This window comes from Tamandua tetradactyla, chromosome 18 (genome assembly GCF_023851605.1).
Source record: "Tamandua tetradactyla isolate mTamTet1 chromosome 18, mTamTet1.pri, whole genome shotgun sequence".
Classification (NCBI taxonomy): domain Eukaryota; kingdom Metazoa; phylum Chordata; class Mammalia; order Pilosa; family Myrmecophagidae; genus Tamandua; species Tamandua tetradactyla.
This window is the reverse complement of record NC_135344.1, coordinates 38,217,126-38,231,190: the sequence shown is the minus strand read 5'-3', so window position 1 is coordinate 38,231,190 and position 14,065 is coordinate 38,217,126.

Genomic DNA, 14,065 nt, shown 5'->3' with positions numbered 1-14,065 from the left:
TAGGTTTCCAGACTCTTCTGGATGGTTTTAATTGTTAGACAAGTTGTGAGAGAAATTTCTAGAGCAAAGTTTAATTTTATTTTACTAGAATGCACAGTAATACGTTTTTTTGCACTGATTCAATACCTGTACACACTCATAACTGAAACAAATATCTACTTTTACTTAATGTAAGGCATTCTGACAATTTTCTATTCTATTTGATTTTGTTAAAACTGCTGATCTTGAACTTCTCTAATGGGTTGCAACCATTAATTGGAAAAATATTCTTCTAGAGTTGGTACAGAGTTAAGTAAATGTTTTTTAAATTCTAGGGGGATATTTGCTATATGTCTTTTAGTTTACTTGTAGGAAACAGTTTTTACTTAAAAAATATTTCACTACCTGCTTTTGTTCTCTTTTTTGTGTATTTTGCATTTTTTAAATGCAATTTTATTGAGATATATTCACATACCATATAATCATCCAAAGTGTACAATCAGTGGTTCATAGTATCATCATATAGTTGTGCATTCATCACCACAATTTTTGAACTTTTCATGACTCAAAAAAACACATGTAAGAAAAAAAATAAAAATGCAAAAGAACACCCAAATTACCCCATGCCCCTTATTCCCCCCTATTATTTATTTATTTTATGTGCTGATTTTTTTTCTCATCTGTCCATACACAGGATAAAGGGAGTATCGGCTACAAGTTTTCACAATCATATGATCACACTGTAAAAGCTATATAGTTATACAATAGTCTTCAAGAATCAAGGCTACTGGAATAAAGTTCAACAATTACAGGTGTTTCCTTCTAGCTATTCTAACACACTAAAAACTTTAAAAGGATATCTATATAATGCATAAGAATAACTTCCAGAATGGCCTCTCAGCTTTATTTGAAATCTCTCAGCCACTGAAACTTTATTTTGTTTCATTTCTCTTCCCCCTTTTGGTCAAGAAGGCTTTCTCAACCCTTTGATGCCAGGTCCAGGCTCATCTCTGGGAATCATTTCCCATGTTGTTGGGGAGATTTAATCCCCTGGGAGTCATGTCCCACATAGAAGGAAAGGCAGTGAATTTACCAGTGGAGTTGGCTTTGAGAGAAGTCACATTTGAACAACAAAAGAGATTCTCTGTGGGTGACTCTTGGGCATAATATAAGTACGCTTAGCTTCTCCTTTGCAAGATTGTTTCACAAGGGCAAGCCCCAAGATCCAGGGCTTGGCCTATTAAATTGGTAGTCCAAAATGTTTGTGAAAATATCAGAAATTCTCAAGGTGGGGGAGCTTAATATTACCACATTTCCCCCAGTCCCTTCAGATGGGTTTTGCAAATAGTTTTCTATTCTCTGCCAAAATCACCCTGGTATGTATTGGGTCCTCATACTAACATTTACAAACCAATAAGATTTCACTTCCTATTCCAGGTTCCATGTAATTATGGTGTTTGAATACACTGACCATACAAGATAAATTAGATGAATATAAATTTTGCACCAAATATACATCTCTTCCTTTGGTCTCATACAGAAGTTGAAGTTTTAAAACACAGTCAATATCACCCTTTACCTTTTAGTCTGATTTCCCTTAGTCCTAACTAGATCAGCTTCATTCATATCTCTAATTAAAGTCTGTTCTCCTTTTCAGCTTTTTTAACAGTTGCTATATAAGGTAATGCTGACTTCAGAGTTGCAGAACTCTAGCTTTCAGTCTCAGTTGTCACACAGATACTTCAAGTTCCAGGGACCAACCTAGCATTCTCTCTTTAGCTAAGTTTTCAGTATGAACCAATATCCTCAAGCTGGTTACTTTATTCAAGTTCTTTGTTTCTTTAAGTCTCAAGAAATTCTTGGTGCTTTTAGGAGACATTTCTTTTAAGAATGTGCCTAAACCCAGCCCAAATAATGCAGAGTGGTTCCTTTCAATGGTGAAAGATCTTACTCTATCTCTTGGTTTGTGCTTATTGCTGATCTCCCCTGGTGGACTTTCAGCCCTCAGAGAACACAGAGTCTGCCTTACTCTATTTTTATTCCAAAAAACTTGAAATACAGCTGTATATTCTTTGGTTATTCAAGTGTATAGTTTCTGAGTGTCTTGTGCCTCCTAGCTTGGTCTATATGTAATAAAATTTGATGTCCATTTATTCAGGCAGAGACCTCCTAATATACAGAGCTTTCACTACCAGCTTTCCAGCTGAAAGACAAGATGGTTGATTCTTATACCAAGATGGATTCTGCCAGCTATTCTCCGAAGAGAGAAAGTAGGGCCAGGAGCTGAGCCAAAGATATTTAACAACACAGGGCCTGATAAATTCTTTTCTTTTTGTAATTGATGGATGAGATCCTAAAAATTATTGACCAATCAAATCACTAAATGGCAGAGGCAGAGCTAGGAAGGGTTCTCCCAATTCTCTATCCTGTGTTAACTGGATCAAAGGAAAGGCTAAGAGAGAATTTAATAGAAATACAAATTATGGTCTCAGGGCCCCTCAGAGCCAGAAAGTTGGACTTCACATAGATGCAATAGGGGCTGTCCAGAGAAATGTCTAGGTTAGAAGTTGGTTTATGAATAATATGCTACACTCTGGATGAAATTCATAGGGTTAAATTTGGATTTAATTTTTAAATGCCCCATTTCAGGCCTCTAGGTTATTTTAGGCTATATGATTACCATCTTACAGAAGCTATGAAGAGAAATAATAGCGGTTAGGGAAGACATTCACCATCTTTTTGCTGAAGAACTGATATTTATAAAAGCTAGATCTAGTTAAATTTATAGTGTATATATATATATAATGGAATGACTTTGGCATGATTATAAATATACATACACATATATTTACATATATACATATATCTTCTCAAGACTCTATATATATATTCTCAAGACCACCTATCACCATTAAGGAGGTCTAAATTCTGTGAAGAGGAAGATGTGTGGCAGTGTCTGATAGAGAATTCCTCTGAAATGAATACTGAGATTTGAGACTAATTTCCTTGAATGGATCGGATTAAATAATTGCATGAAGATCATAAGATACACTTTCTTTTGATTTTTATCAATTTGCTCTACAGATTTCTTTTCACTCAATCCACAATAGTTTATTGAGTACTCATGATGTGTCAGGCAAAATGCCAGGTTCTTGACATTAATGGGCTCTCAATCTAGTAAGAAAGCATGTAAACAAAAAGGTTTTATTGAATGTTAAGTTTCAGTGGAAAACATAGGAGAAGCCTTCTCAGCTAATGTAATTTGAACCAGTATTCTGTTGAGAAATTTAGTGAAAAGATAGAATGATAAGAAATGCCAGCAATATAAACATGAGACATTTGGCTTAAATACCATTAATTAACTAATTTTAATGTAAAGCTGAAGACTTTTGTGTATAAGTTAATCAATAGAAGTTTCACCTGAGCTTTCTTACATAAACCACATCCATAGAGCAATGGGTGCAATTTCCAATCCAATTTTTATCTTTTGTTTGGAAGAGTGAAAAGGTAAAGAGACTTGCATCAAAATACTCTGAGTTCTGCATACTTTTAGAATTTTGTGATTTTTATCCTGAATCATATATAATTTTTCACCTATGCCTAATTTGACTTACATTTCTCATCTTTCCAAACAGATTAACTTAGATTTTGTAGAAACATCTCTTTCTTTTGCATTCATATTTCATTAATTAAAATAATCGATGATTTAATTACATAAACATTCAACTGTAATAAATAAGTTTGGCACTAAACATAGTTGATTCTTGGAAGGTGTGACTTTCAAATGCTGGTGGGAGGAAAAATACATGAGTGTACAGATAGAAGAGTACCAGCCTTGAACTTTCAGTGTTCCCTGTCAGTTGTTTTATAGGGGAATGGAAAACACAGGTTACCATGAGGAGTGAATTATTTGAAAGTAAGCATTGTAACCACGGTTTGAGAAGAGTAGAGTAAGGGCACAAAAAAGAAGTGACTAACTCTGACTGGAGAAGTTAGGGAAGGTTTCACAGAAGTGGTGGTATATAAACTAGATCTTGAGCCTCAAGTAGGAGTTTTCTACCTGAGGAAAGGACAAAGGCCATGCATTTGGGCATGCTGTTTCCTGATTGTGCACAGGGTCAAGAAAAATAGGAGGTGTTTGAGGAGAAGTTGGAGATTGAATGTTATTCCAGCATAGGGTTCAATAGGTAGAGTAGTGAAAGATGAAGTTGGCTAAGTAGGATGGGTAGATTGTGGAGGGCCATACTAATTAATTAGAGACTTTAAAATATATCTTAATGCACACTATTTATTAATTTTTGAAAGTATGCATGGTATTCATTAGTTATTCACTAAATGAATGAAAGGAAAACAGCTGAGTGCCTATTACTGTTCATTATATTGTGCAGGATAACAAGGTTAATATTAAATCTTGTCAACTACATAAAATATAAAATTTTAAAAAATTGTCTTTCAATTAGAAGGCTTAAAGTAAGTGCTTGTTTAAGTGAATAAAACTCATGTGTCTCAAAGAATAACATTTAAAAAACCCTAGAAAATGGGCAAAAGACATGTAAGACATTTCACTGAAGAGGAAACACAGATGACAAATAAGCACATGAAAAGATGGTTGACATCACTGACCATTAGAGAAATGCAAATTCAAATGTGATGAGTTATCACTGCATACCTATCAGAATGTCCAAAATGAAAAATAGTAGTAACAATAAATGACGGCAAGGATGTAGAGAAACTGGATCACACAAACATTAACTGATAGGAATGTAAAATGGTACAACCACTATGGAAAATAGTTTGGCAGTTCCTTTCAAAACTAAAGATAGATTTGTCATACAACCCAACAATTGCAGTCTTGGGCAATTCTGTTTAACAAAGGAAGACTTATTTATCACATAAGAACTTGTACACAGCTGCTCATAGTAGCTCCTTTTATCTTAGCCCAAACTGACTATTACCCAAGTGCCCTTCAATGAGTAAATTATTAAATAAACTGTGGTGTATCCATACCATGGAATACATTTGGGAATAAATACAGATGCAATAAAAAGGGGAAAAGTATTGATATACACATGAGCTTGGATGAACTTCAAGAAAATGATGCCAATAGAAAAAAAAATCAATCTCTAAAGGACACATACCTCATAATTCCATCTATGAAACATTTGTGAAATAACATCACTATAGAGATGAAGAAAAGACTAGTGGCTTCTAGGGATTTGGGATGTTGGCGAATATAAAGGGGAACACTGGAAATCTTTTTAATGGTACAGTTGGGTATTTTGATTGATTACAAAGCTACACGTGATAAAATTTCTTAGAACTATACACACAGATGAATACATGTAAAACTGGTGAAATTTGAACAAATATTTGGATTGTAACAGTCAAATTCCTGGGTTTGATATTCTAGAATTGTGTACAATGTTAACATTGGAAGAGGCTGGGGAAAGTGTCCATCAGATCTCCTGTACATTTCTTTGCAACCTCCTGTGAATCTATAGTTATTTCAAAACACAAAGCTTTTAAAACCTTGTGCATGTGTATGTGTTATATTTTGATGTGTCCAGTTGATTTTGCCAAGCCTATAGTGGACCATCCATCTCTGTCACTTAGTGGCAGCACCTGTGGTGATAATTCTTTGCCAAATATGAAGAATCTAGTAAGGATCAACTTTAAGCTAAAAGCCACAATATAAGTAGTGGGTATACCTATCACCATTGATGACTGTAATGATAGACTTTGTGATAGCTGGTCTCACAGCTCTCTGTATATCTTGTATAGAGTGGGACTTGGAAGGAGAGAATTGTCCATGGCATTTACACATTGAATATGTTAAGTAATATCTGCCAATGTCCAACCTCATCACATAAATTATGCATCTTTTCTTTAGGGAAAACAAGACAGCACATTCCAAAATAAATTCACTGAAACCTAAATATAATGAAGAAATATGTTTTTCTGCCCATAAAAATAATGAAAGTGAGAAATAAACACATGAATTCAGGAAAATCCTGAAGTGGTTCCTAGAGTTCATTTCTCATACAAACCCCTAGAGCAAGCTTCATTTGCAGGTAGGGCAGTGTGGGGTTTCAGAATTGTCTTAAAGGTTCTTTTACTCATCCTTTTTCTTGATGCCTAAACTTTTATATGCAGGAGACAAGACATACTGCAAGTACCTCTAGTGCGGGACAAGTGATTTAAATTTCATTGATATGAAGCACTTTGATGATTTCAGGTTTGATTAGGAAAGCCAAAGATCACCCTAAAAGGAGGTAGGGAGCATGGCTTCTAAAGAGAGAGATATACACAGAAAGGGAAGATGTGGGAAATTGTTAAGAACAGTCTCTGGGGTTAGACTACTTGAGAGTAAATCTAAGCTCTGTTTCTTGCTACCTATGCCACGGTTTCCTCATCTTAAACAGGTATATTAGTAGTAACTACCTCACAGTGTAGCTCTGAGGACTATAGAAGCCCGGGGCCAGATTCTCGGGGGGGGGGCAGTCATTGGTAGCCAATGCTGGCAGTAGTGATGATGTTTGCAAGATTATTGATTCCCAACCCTGCATAGCTCTAATTTTCACATCTCCACCTCACCTCTCAGCCATAGGAAGGACTATGCAGATTGCACACCCTGGGTTCCTAGAGGACCTACTTTCAAAAACAGAGAGATGCAATTCTATTGAATACTTAGAAAAATCTCTCCAACTCAGTAATAATTACCTGAAAAGCAATAACCTCTTCTTTTGGTTGTGTGTATCTCTGGCAGAGTTTAGCATGCTACCCACAGCAAGTGATAAATAAATGTTTGTTGATAACCATAAATGAAGTAGATTATCTTTGGAGTTGTTTGAGTGCATGAAACAGAAACCCATGGAAGCCAGTTTAGTAAAATGATATACGAGAAGTTCATAAACCCCAACTGGGAGACTACTATGGGCTTTATGCCCAGGAAATAGAAAGTTTTCAGTTAATCATTCTTTCTCCATCTCTTTGAGACTCAGCATTTCTGTGTACTTCCACTTAAATCTTTCATTGTGTGTTCTGCATTAGAACATCTTTTGCAAGGGTCTTAGTTTCTGGTCCCCCCATAGCATTGGCTTGAATGTGGCTTTGGTGGCCTGCTACCAGTTCCTCTTTGGAGTTACAGCTCAAGTGCCTAACATTTTCTGACTGCCTTAGTCTCTGCACTTTAATTATATTCTCCTAGGAGAGTAAAATATGCCTGTCTAACTTCAGACAGTTATTCCTCTCTGCTTCAGTGAACTGTGACTAAGAGATGGGGTCTTCTGATTCATGTGCTGTGGGAGTAGCAGCTTCTCAACAAGAAAAGATGGACAGGGAGGGCATAAATATCTCTAGAACATGGACACAAATATTTCAAGTTTCTTTTTTTCATAAACAAGTATTAAAAGAATTTCTGAATTGAGTAAGATGCAATTTGCTAAGGAGCTTCGGGATGAGTCTTGAGGTTGATGCAGTTTAAGATTCAGATTGCTGGGAGTGACCTCATATGTGTACAGAATAAGTGCTCCTCTGCATTTTGTGAATTCAGTGCTGGTAGGAAAAGATCCTGTTTCAGGAACCTGACGTTCAGATAGGCAAATCATTCTTGGATGATCCAAGTACTACACTTTTGCTCATTTGCTCCAAATGAGAAATGAGTATGCTGTATCCTTGCAAAGGTTGGGATTGTCCCAGTTCTGGCCCTTTCACTTTCCAAGGCACTAAAGCAGAGGGGTCAGGTAAATGGCTGTAGCAGCCCTGAAATGCCCCCATGTTGTGGCTCTTTATCTCTTCATCCAATTCCCTTAGTCTTGTTGTCTTGGTCCCTGGTGCCTCAGCAGCTCTCAGCAGCACATTAAAAACTTGCTGTCTCTATTAACCACCAATAATGTACTCATACATTCATTCTCCTATTACCTCGGACACTAATTTGGTGGAATTGGATAGTGACAGCACATTGATGTTGTTGAAGTTAATGACCCAGCAATTTACAAGATAAGTCACATTAGTAGTCAAATTGATTGTAATCATTGTTTCACTGAATGGAATCTGCATTAAGTACAGTATTTGTGCCCTGTCCTTCACCATCACATTAATGGAGAGATGATCAGAATCTTTGCCCTTTATACCTTCCTTCATATTTTTGCAACAAAGATGTTGGGATTTCTTTATTGTATGGGTTTCCCAGAAGGATGCTAAGTGCACATGATAAAGAATTGAATTTGAGTTTGTGTACCTGTGAATTCATCTAGGCCAACTCAAAAATTGTATTTATTTCTTCCTCTGTTCATATCTACAATTTCTTTGTCTTATGATTTCTGCTAAGGACCCAGGCTGAATTATAACTTTGGTTTCTGCCCTTTAGAAGCTTATATCAAAATAAGAAACGTGCACCTAATGATTAGACAGTAGAAGGCTGTATGTGAAATTCCCAGTGAGTACACCTCACTTTTGAGAAGGGAAAGACTAGAGTAAACAGGGAGAGTATCTTAATGGAGATGGAATTTCATATGGGCATTAAGGGATTTCTAAGATTTTGATAAATATCAGTGATCATATTCTTATCCTTTAATTTATAGATTGAAATATAATTTTTAAAATGTACTTACCCCTTATGTTGTACAATTTTGGCAAATTATTAAAGCTCAATTTCCTCATCTATTAGATGGGTATAATATTGTTGGTCTCAAATGTCTTTGACCACATGAAAATAATTAAAAGGAAATAAATGAAACGTCCTGGCAGAATGTCTTGTACCTCTAGTAAGCATTGCAATGAAAGCTATTTGGTTCCATATCTGACTTAATTTTTAAAGAAAAATAGAAGTCACTTGAAGCCAATCAAGATTGTAAATAAGGTGAGTGATCAGATCTAGTAATATCATTAGGGTTGTAAGTAAACAAACAAGATGCATCCCTAAAATGATTGCCTCATCTGTGTATGTGTGAATGTGTGTGTGTGCGCGCGCGCGTGTGTGTGTATGTGCAAGCATATGGGTGTTCTTGTGTGTGGGCATGCATATGCCACCACATGCAAATCAGCTCCAAAGCAGCATGCAAGTCAGTTCTAAAGCATTGAAAAGAGAGGCATTCCAGAATTGCTTCTGAAATCTATAGGCTAGTATGATGGTGTATGAAAAGGGGTGAGAGATGAGAAACCATGTGGTATACAAAGTCATAAATTTACAGATGAAGAAACCGCAACCAAAGAGGGAAAGTGAATTTCTCTATGATGTACAATTAGATAACAACTTAGTCTGGATTAGAACCCTGATAAACTAACTCCTAGAAAAATGTTCTTTCCACTACCTCAAAACACTTAAGGGTCTCCTATGAAGGACCACATTGATTAGACTTTCTGGTATTTTCTGGGTAAATAGTCCCATTTCTCCACTTTCACACATCCCATAAGAAGCCTTTCCTCTTCCCTGCTTACAGGGTCTCATTTCCATTCTTCTACCTCTTGAAATATAGGGCCTTCCCACATCCTTGCTTCTGCTAATCTGAGTTTGTAGCCCTTACTTTGTCTGCAAGCTGCCTTGACTATGGCTAATGGGAATCTTGACCTGGTCTGAGAATCCCTTTATCATACCGGTCCTTATTAGTCCATAGGTGACTTCTGGCCTGTCTTCTGGGGCTCTCCAAATGTAAAGCATATGATTAGAACAATCATACTTGATAGCTCCTTGTTTGAATCCCTGCTTTTGTGCTGTCGGAAAGCTGTGGGCCTGCATAAAGCCTTCCTTGTGACTTGTATGTCTGCCTTCTTTGCAAACCAAGAACACTTTAATTAATGCCAATGAAAAAGTTGAAAGCAAAGGCAGTGAGGAACAATATTAATAATAATAATAACAAATGGGTTCTTTCCAGTTCAGAGAAGCCAAAGGGAAGGGCATGTCAGGAACGTGCAGTGTGATATTTGTGGAACTGCAACCACCCACTCCTGAACAACAGCACATACTAATTATAAATATAAAACATGCTTCACTGCCTGCTGCAAAAGAGGCCTGGCAAAATTGAACGGCAAAATTACTGTCTGCCCCATGTTATACTTTTCTATTATCTCGTCATAATGAAAAGTTGTTGGGATGCTGTGCTTCCCTTAATCCTTTGTTGGTTTCCTTAGGGTGTTCTTGTGGTTCATGATTCTGATTGTAAGAACCAGAGTACTGTGGCATAATATGATGTGAGCCACACCAGGGCCAACAAAATCAGGTTCAAAAATGCCAGTGAGATATGGAGGAAGGTGCTCAGGCAGGAAATCAAAATTGAGTTATGTGTGGGGAAAAACTTGTTTCCTAGGGGGTCTCGTAGCAAGGAGGCAGAAAGACAATGGAAACTGTGGTTTCCAAGAATGATATGAGAGAAGAGACAAACTGTGTATCATCAGGGTCAGCATCTGCAGATAAAGACCGTCAAAATGACAAAGGCAGAAGCAGATGCCTAGAAGGCTTTAGATTTTTCAAGATGCCTAGCTAGACTTCATAGCTGGCACCAGGAAATAGTGAGCACAGGGCAAGTACTAAAGCCATGCTAAGATATGGCAGGTTAGAAATGTCAATATTAGAACATTAGGATGCATTGCTACCTGCCCATGTAGTGCCATATTTAAAAAATCTTGCCTAGTTTTATGTAGCATTCCTAGACGCTTGTATAAATCTTAGGTAATGTGCTTTGCTTCCACACTGGGATTAAGGTGTCTAAAAATATCGATTGCCATTTTTGTTCATTCGTTTACTTAATTATGTTTTCTACTAGCATTTCTTGAATGCTTACATTGTCATTTCTTAAAAAGAGGTTATACTTAGGAAGGCAAAGCCAAGTGGGATATGACATCTGCCCTCAAGGAGTTCACAACTAGTCAGGTGGACACACATAAAACAAATCATTAAAATTCAATAGTGTGGTAGAGTTAGAATATGTGAAAAGAGTGTTTATTCTTCAATTTGGGGGAGCTATGCTTTATATCTTCCCATCATATCAAGGTTGTTAATTGTGCTATACAAATATCCTTACTGATAATTTATCACTGGATATATTATTACTGAGAAAGATGTTGAAACTTCCCACTATGTTGTTGTGTTTATCCTTATAGTACCATAAATTTTATTTTATTTATTTTCAGGCTATATTATTGACCACCTATGAATTTAAAATTTTTGTATTTCCTAGGGAATTGGATCTTTATCATTGAGTTGTGACTAACATTTGTCTCTGGTAATGCCTTTGACCTGAAGACGACTGGGTCTTGTATTAACACTGCTATACCCAGTTTTCTTTTCAGTTAATAATTGCTTAAGCTATATTCTTTCTTCCTTTCCCTTCATCTTTTAACCTTTCTGTATCTTTATTAAGGTGCATCATTTGTAAGTAGTCAATAATTAGATTTCACAATTTTTTAAAACCCAGTCCTGCAATCCTTGCCTTTTATCTTAAGGTTTTAGTGTACATACAATTATTGCAATTACTCTTATCTTGTCATGGGCTTCTATTTGTCTTGTTTTTCCTTAAGTTTCCCTCCTTTCTTGCTTTCTGTTGGGTTGAGCACCCCCTTCTTTTTTCTTTATCATTTCATTTTTTCATTATATGTAACACTTTTTTCCTGGTTTATGTGTGTGCACATACACTGACTATGGTTATTTTGAATGAACATTTGTAACAAAATCAACAAATTTTACCTACTTTCCGAACAACACATGGAATCCCTATCAACTTATATTCAGTTATTGTCTAAAATTTTCTTTAATTTTAGCCTATTTTCCCTGCAACTAGATATTATGTTAATTGTTTTAGATCAAAGTTTGCTTAGATTTACCCACATAGTTTCCCATTTGTATCACCATTCTTCTTGAATCTCATACCTTTCATAATGGATAATTTTTCTTCTGCCTTAGGAGCAGCAAATAATCTTATTGGTGTCACCTAAAAAAATCTTTGTCAAAGAAAGATATGTGCCTGGAGTTTTCTTTGAAAATTTCTATCTAGAAATTTGGTTTCTTTAATAGATATAGATATGTTGTTTTTGGTTCAAGTATTCTATACATAACAATTAGATCAATCTAATTGATACTGCTATTCAGGTCTTCTATGTCCTTATTGATATTCTATCTACTTGTTCTATCAATTATTGAGAGAGGGATGTTAAACTCTCCAAGTATAATTGTGGATTTGTTTATTTCTCCTTTAAAATAAAATGATGACGCACTATCAGTTTCTGCTTCATGCATTTTGAAGCTGTCTTTATGAGTACATACCTTTAATACTGTTATTTCTTTTTGGCAAAGGATCCCTAATCATTATGTATTATCCCTTTTTATGTCTTGTAATGATCCTTATTTTGAAATCTACTTTTATTAATATAGCCAATTCCATCATTCTTTTGATTTGTGTTTGTATGGTATATCATTTTTAAGTTTTTACTTTTAATATAGCTATGTGGTTTTATTTAATGTGCTTTGCTTCCACACTGGGATCAACGTGTCTAAAAATATCGATTGTCATTTTTTTCATTTGTTTACTTAATTATGTTTTCTGCTAGCCTTTCTTGAGTGCTTACATTGTCATTTTTAAAAAGAAATTGTACTTAGGAAGGCAAAGCCATGCAGGATATGACATCTACCCTCAAGGAGTCTTAGAGACTGCATATAACTGGATCTTACTTTTCCTATCTGACACTGTAATTTCTGACATTTAATTGCCGTATGTAGGCCATTCACACTTAATGCAATTATCAACATGTTTGGATTAACTGACCGCTTTTGCTATTTTTCATTTGTTCCTTCTGTTTATTTTGGTTTTGCTCCTTTGTGCTTTTTTGGCTTCATTAAGATTTTTATGATTCTAGTTTACCTTCATATTAGATTAATATCTACATTTCACTATTAGCTTAATATTTACAATTCTTTTCAAAAATTTTGTAGTACTTTGCTCTAGGATTTACAGTATATTACAACCTGCTTCCAAAGGACATTTTGCCACTTTACATGTAGTGTAAAAACAGTATAAACTATTCCTGATTATTCACTTCCATCCTTTATGCTATAGCTACTGCATATTAATCTTCTATATAGGCAATACACACATTTGCTACAATTTTTTGCTTGTACAACTATTTAAATTTTAGAGCAATTAAAATACTAATAATAACAAATTTTATATTTACTACATCTGCTACAATTTTTTGCTTGTATAGCTACTTATATTTTAGAGCCATTAAAAATAAGAATAACATGAATTTTAATTACAACTGTTGATGCCATTACCATTGCTCTCATTTCTTTCTGCAGATCCAGTTATTCTCAATTATCATATTCCTTCTACATGAAGAACTTTTAACATTTCTTGTAGTCAAAAACTGCTTATTAATTTTTGTCCGAAAAAAGTCTTTACTTCCTCAATGATTTATTTTTATTTCCTTTATTTTTAATTTTTTCATCACATAGTTGTATATTCATCTTCATGATCATTTCTTAGAACATTTGCATCAATTCAGAAAAAGAAATAAAAAGAAAACAGAAAAAAAAATCATACATACCATACCCCTTACCCCTCCATTTCATTGATCTCTAGCATTTCAATCTACTAAATCTCAGTGATTTTAAAGATATTTTCTCCAGATAGAGAACTCTGTGTAAACACTTTTTTTTCTTTTAGCACTTTGAATTTGATTTCCATTGTCTTCATGCTTGCATAATTTCTGATGAGTAATCTGTTGTTGCCCTAATCTTTGATCTTACACATGTAATGTTTGTTTTGTCATCTTGCTGACTTCAGGATTTTCTCCCTATCTTTGATTTCCAGATAGGAAGATTTCCAGATGATATGTGTAAGTATTTTCATTTTGGATGTAGGTATTTATTTGTTTGGTGTTCTCTGAGCCTCTTGGATTAGTGATTTTTCATTAATTTTGGAAATTTTCTTTCATTAATCTTGGTTATTCTCTCTTCTAATTTTTTTTCTCCCTTCTCTTGCTATTTTTCTTCCAGGGTTCTAATTATACATATATTAAACAGTTTGATATTTTCCCACAATTTGTGGCTGCTCTCTTTTCTTTTTTCCCCACTCTTATTACCTTTCTGTTTCAA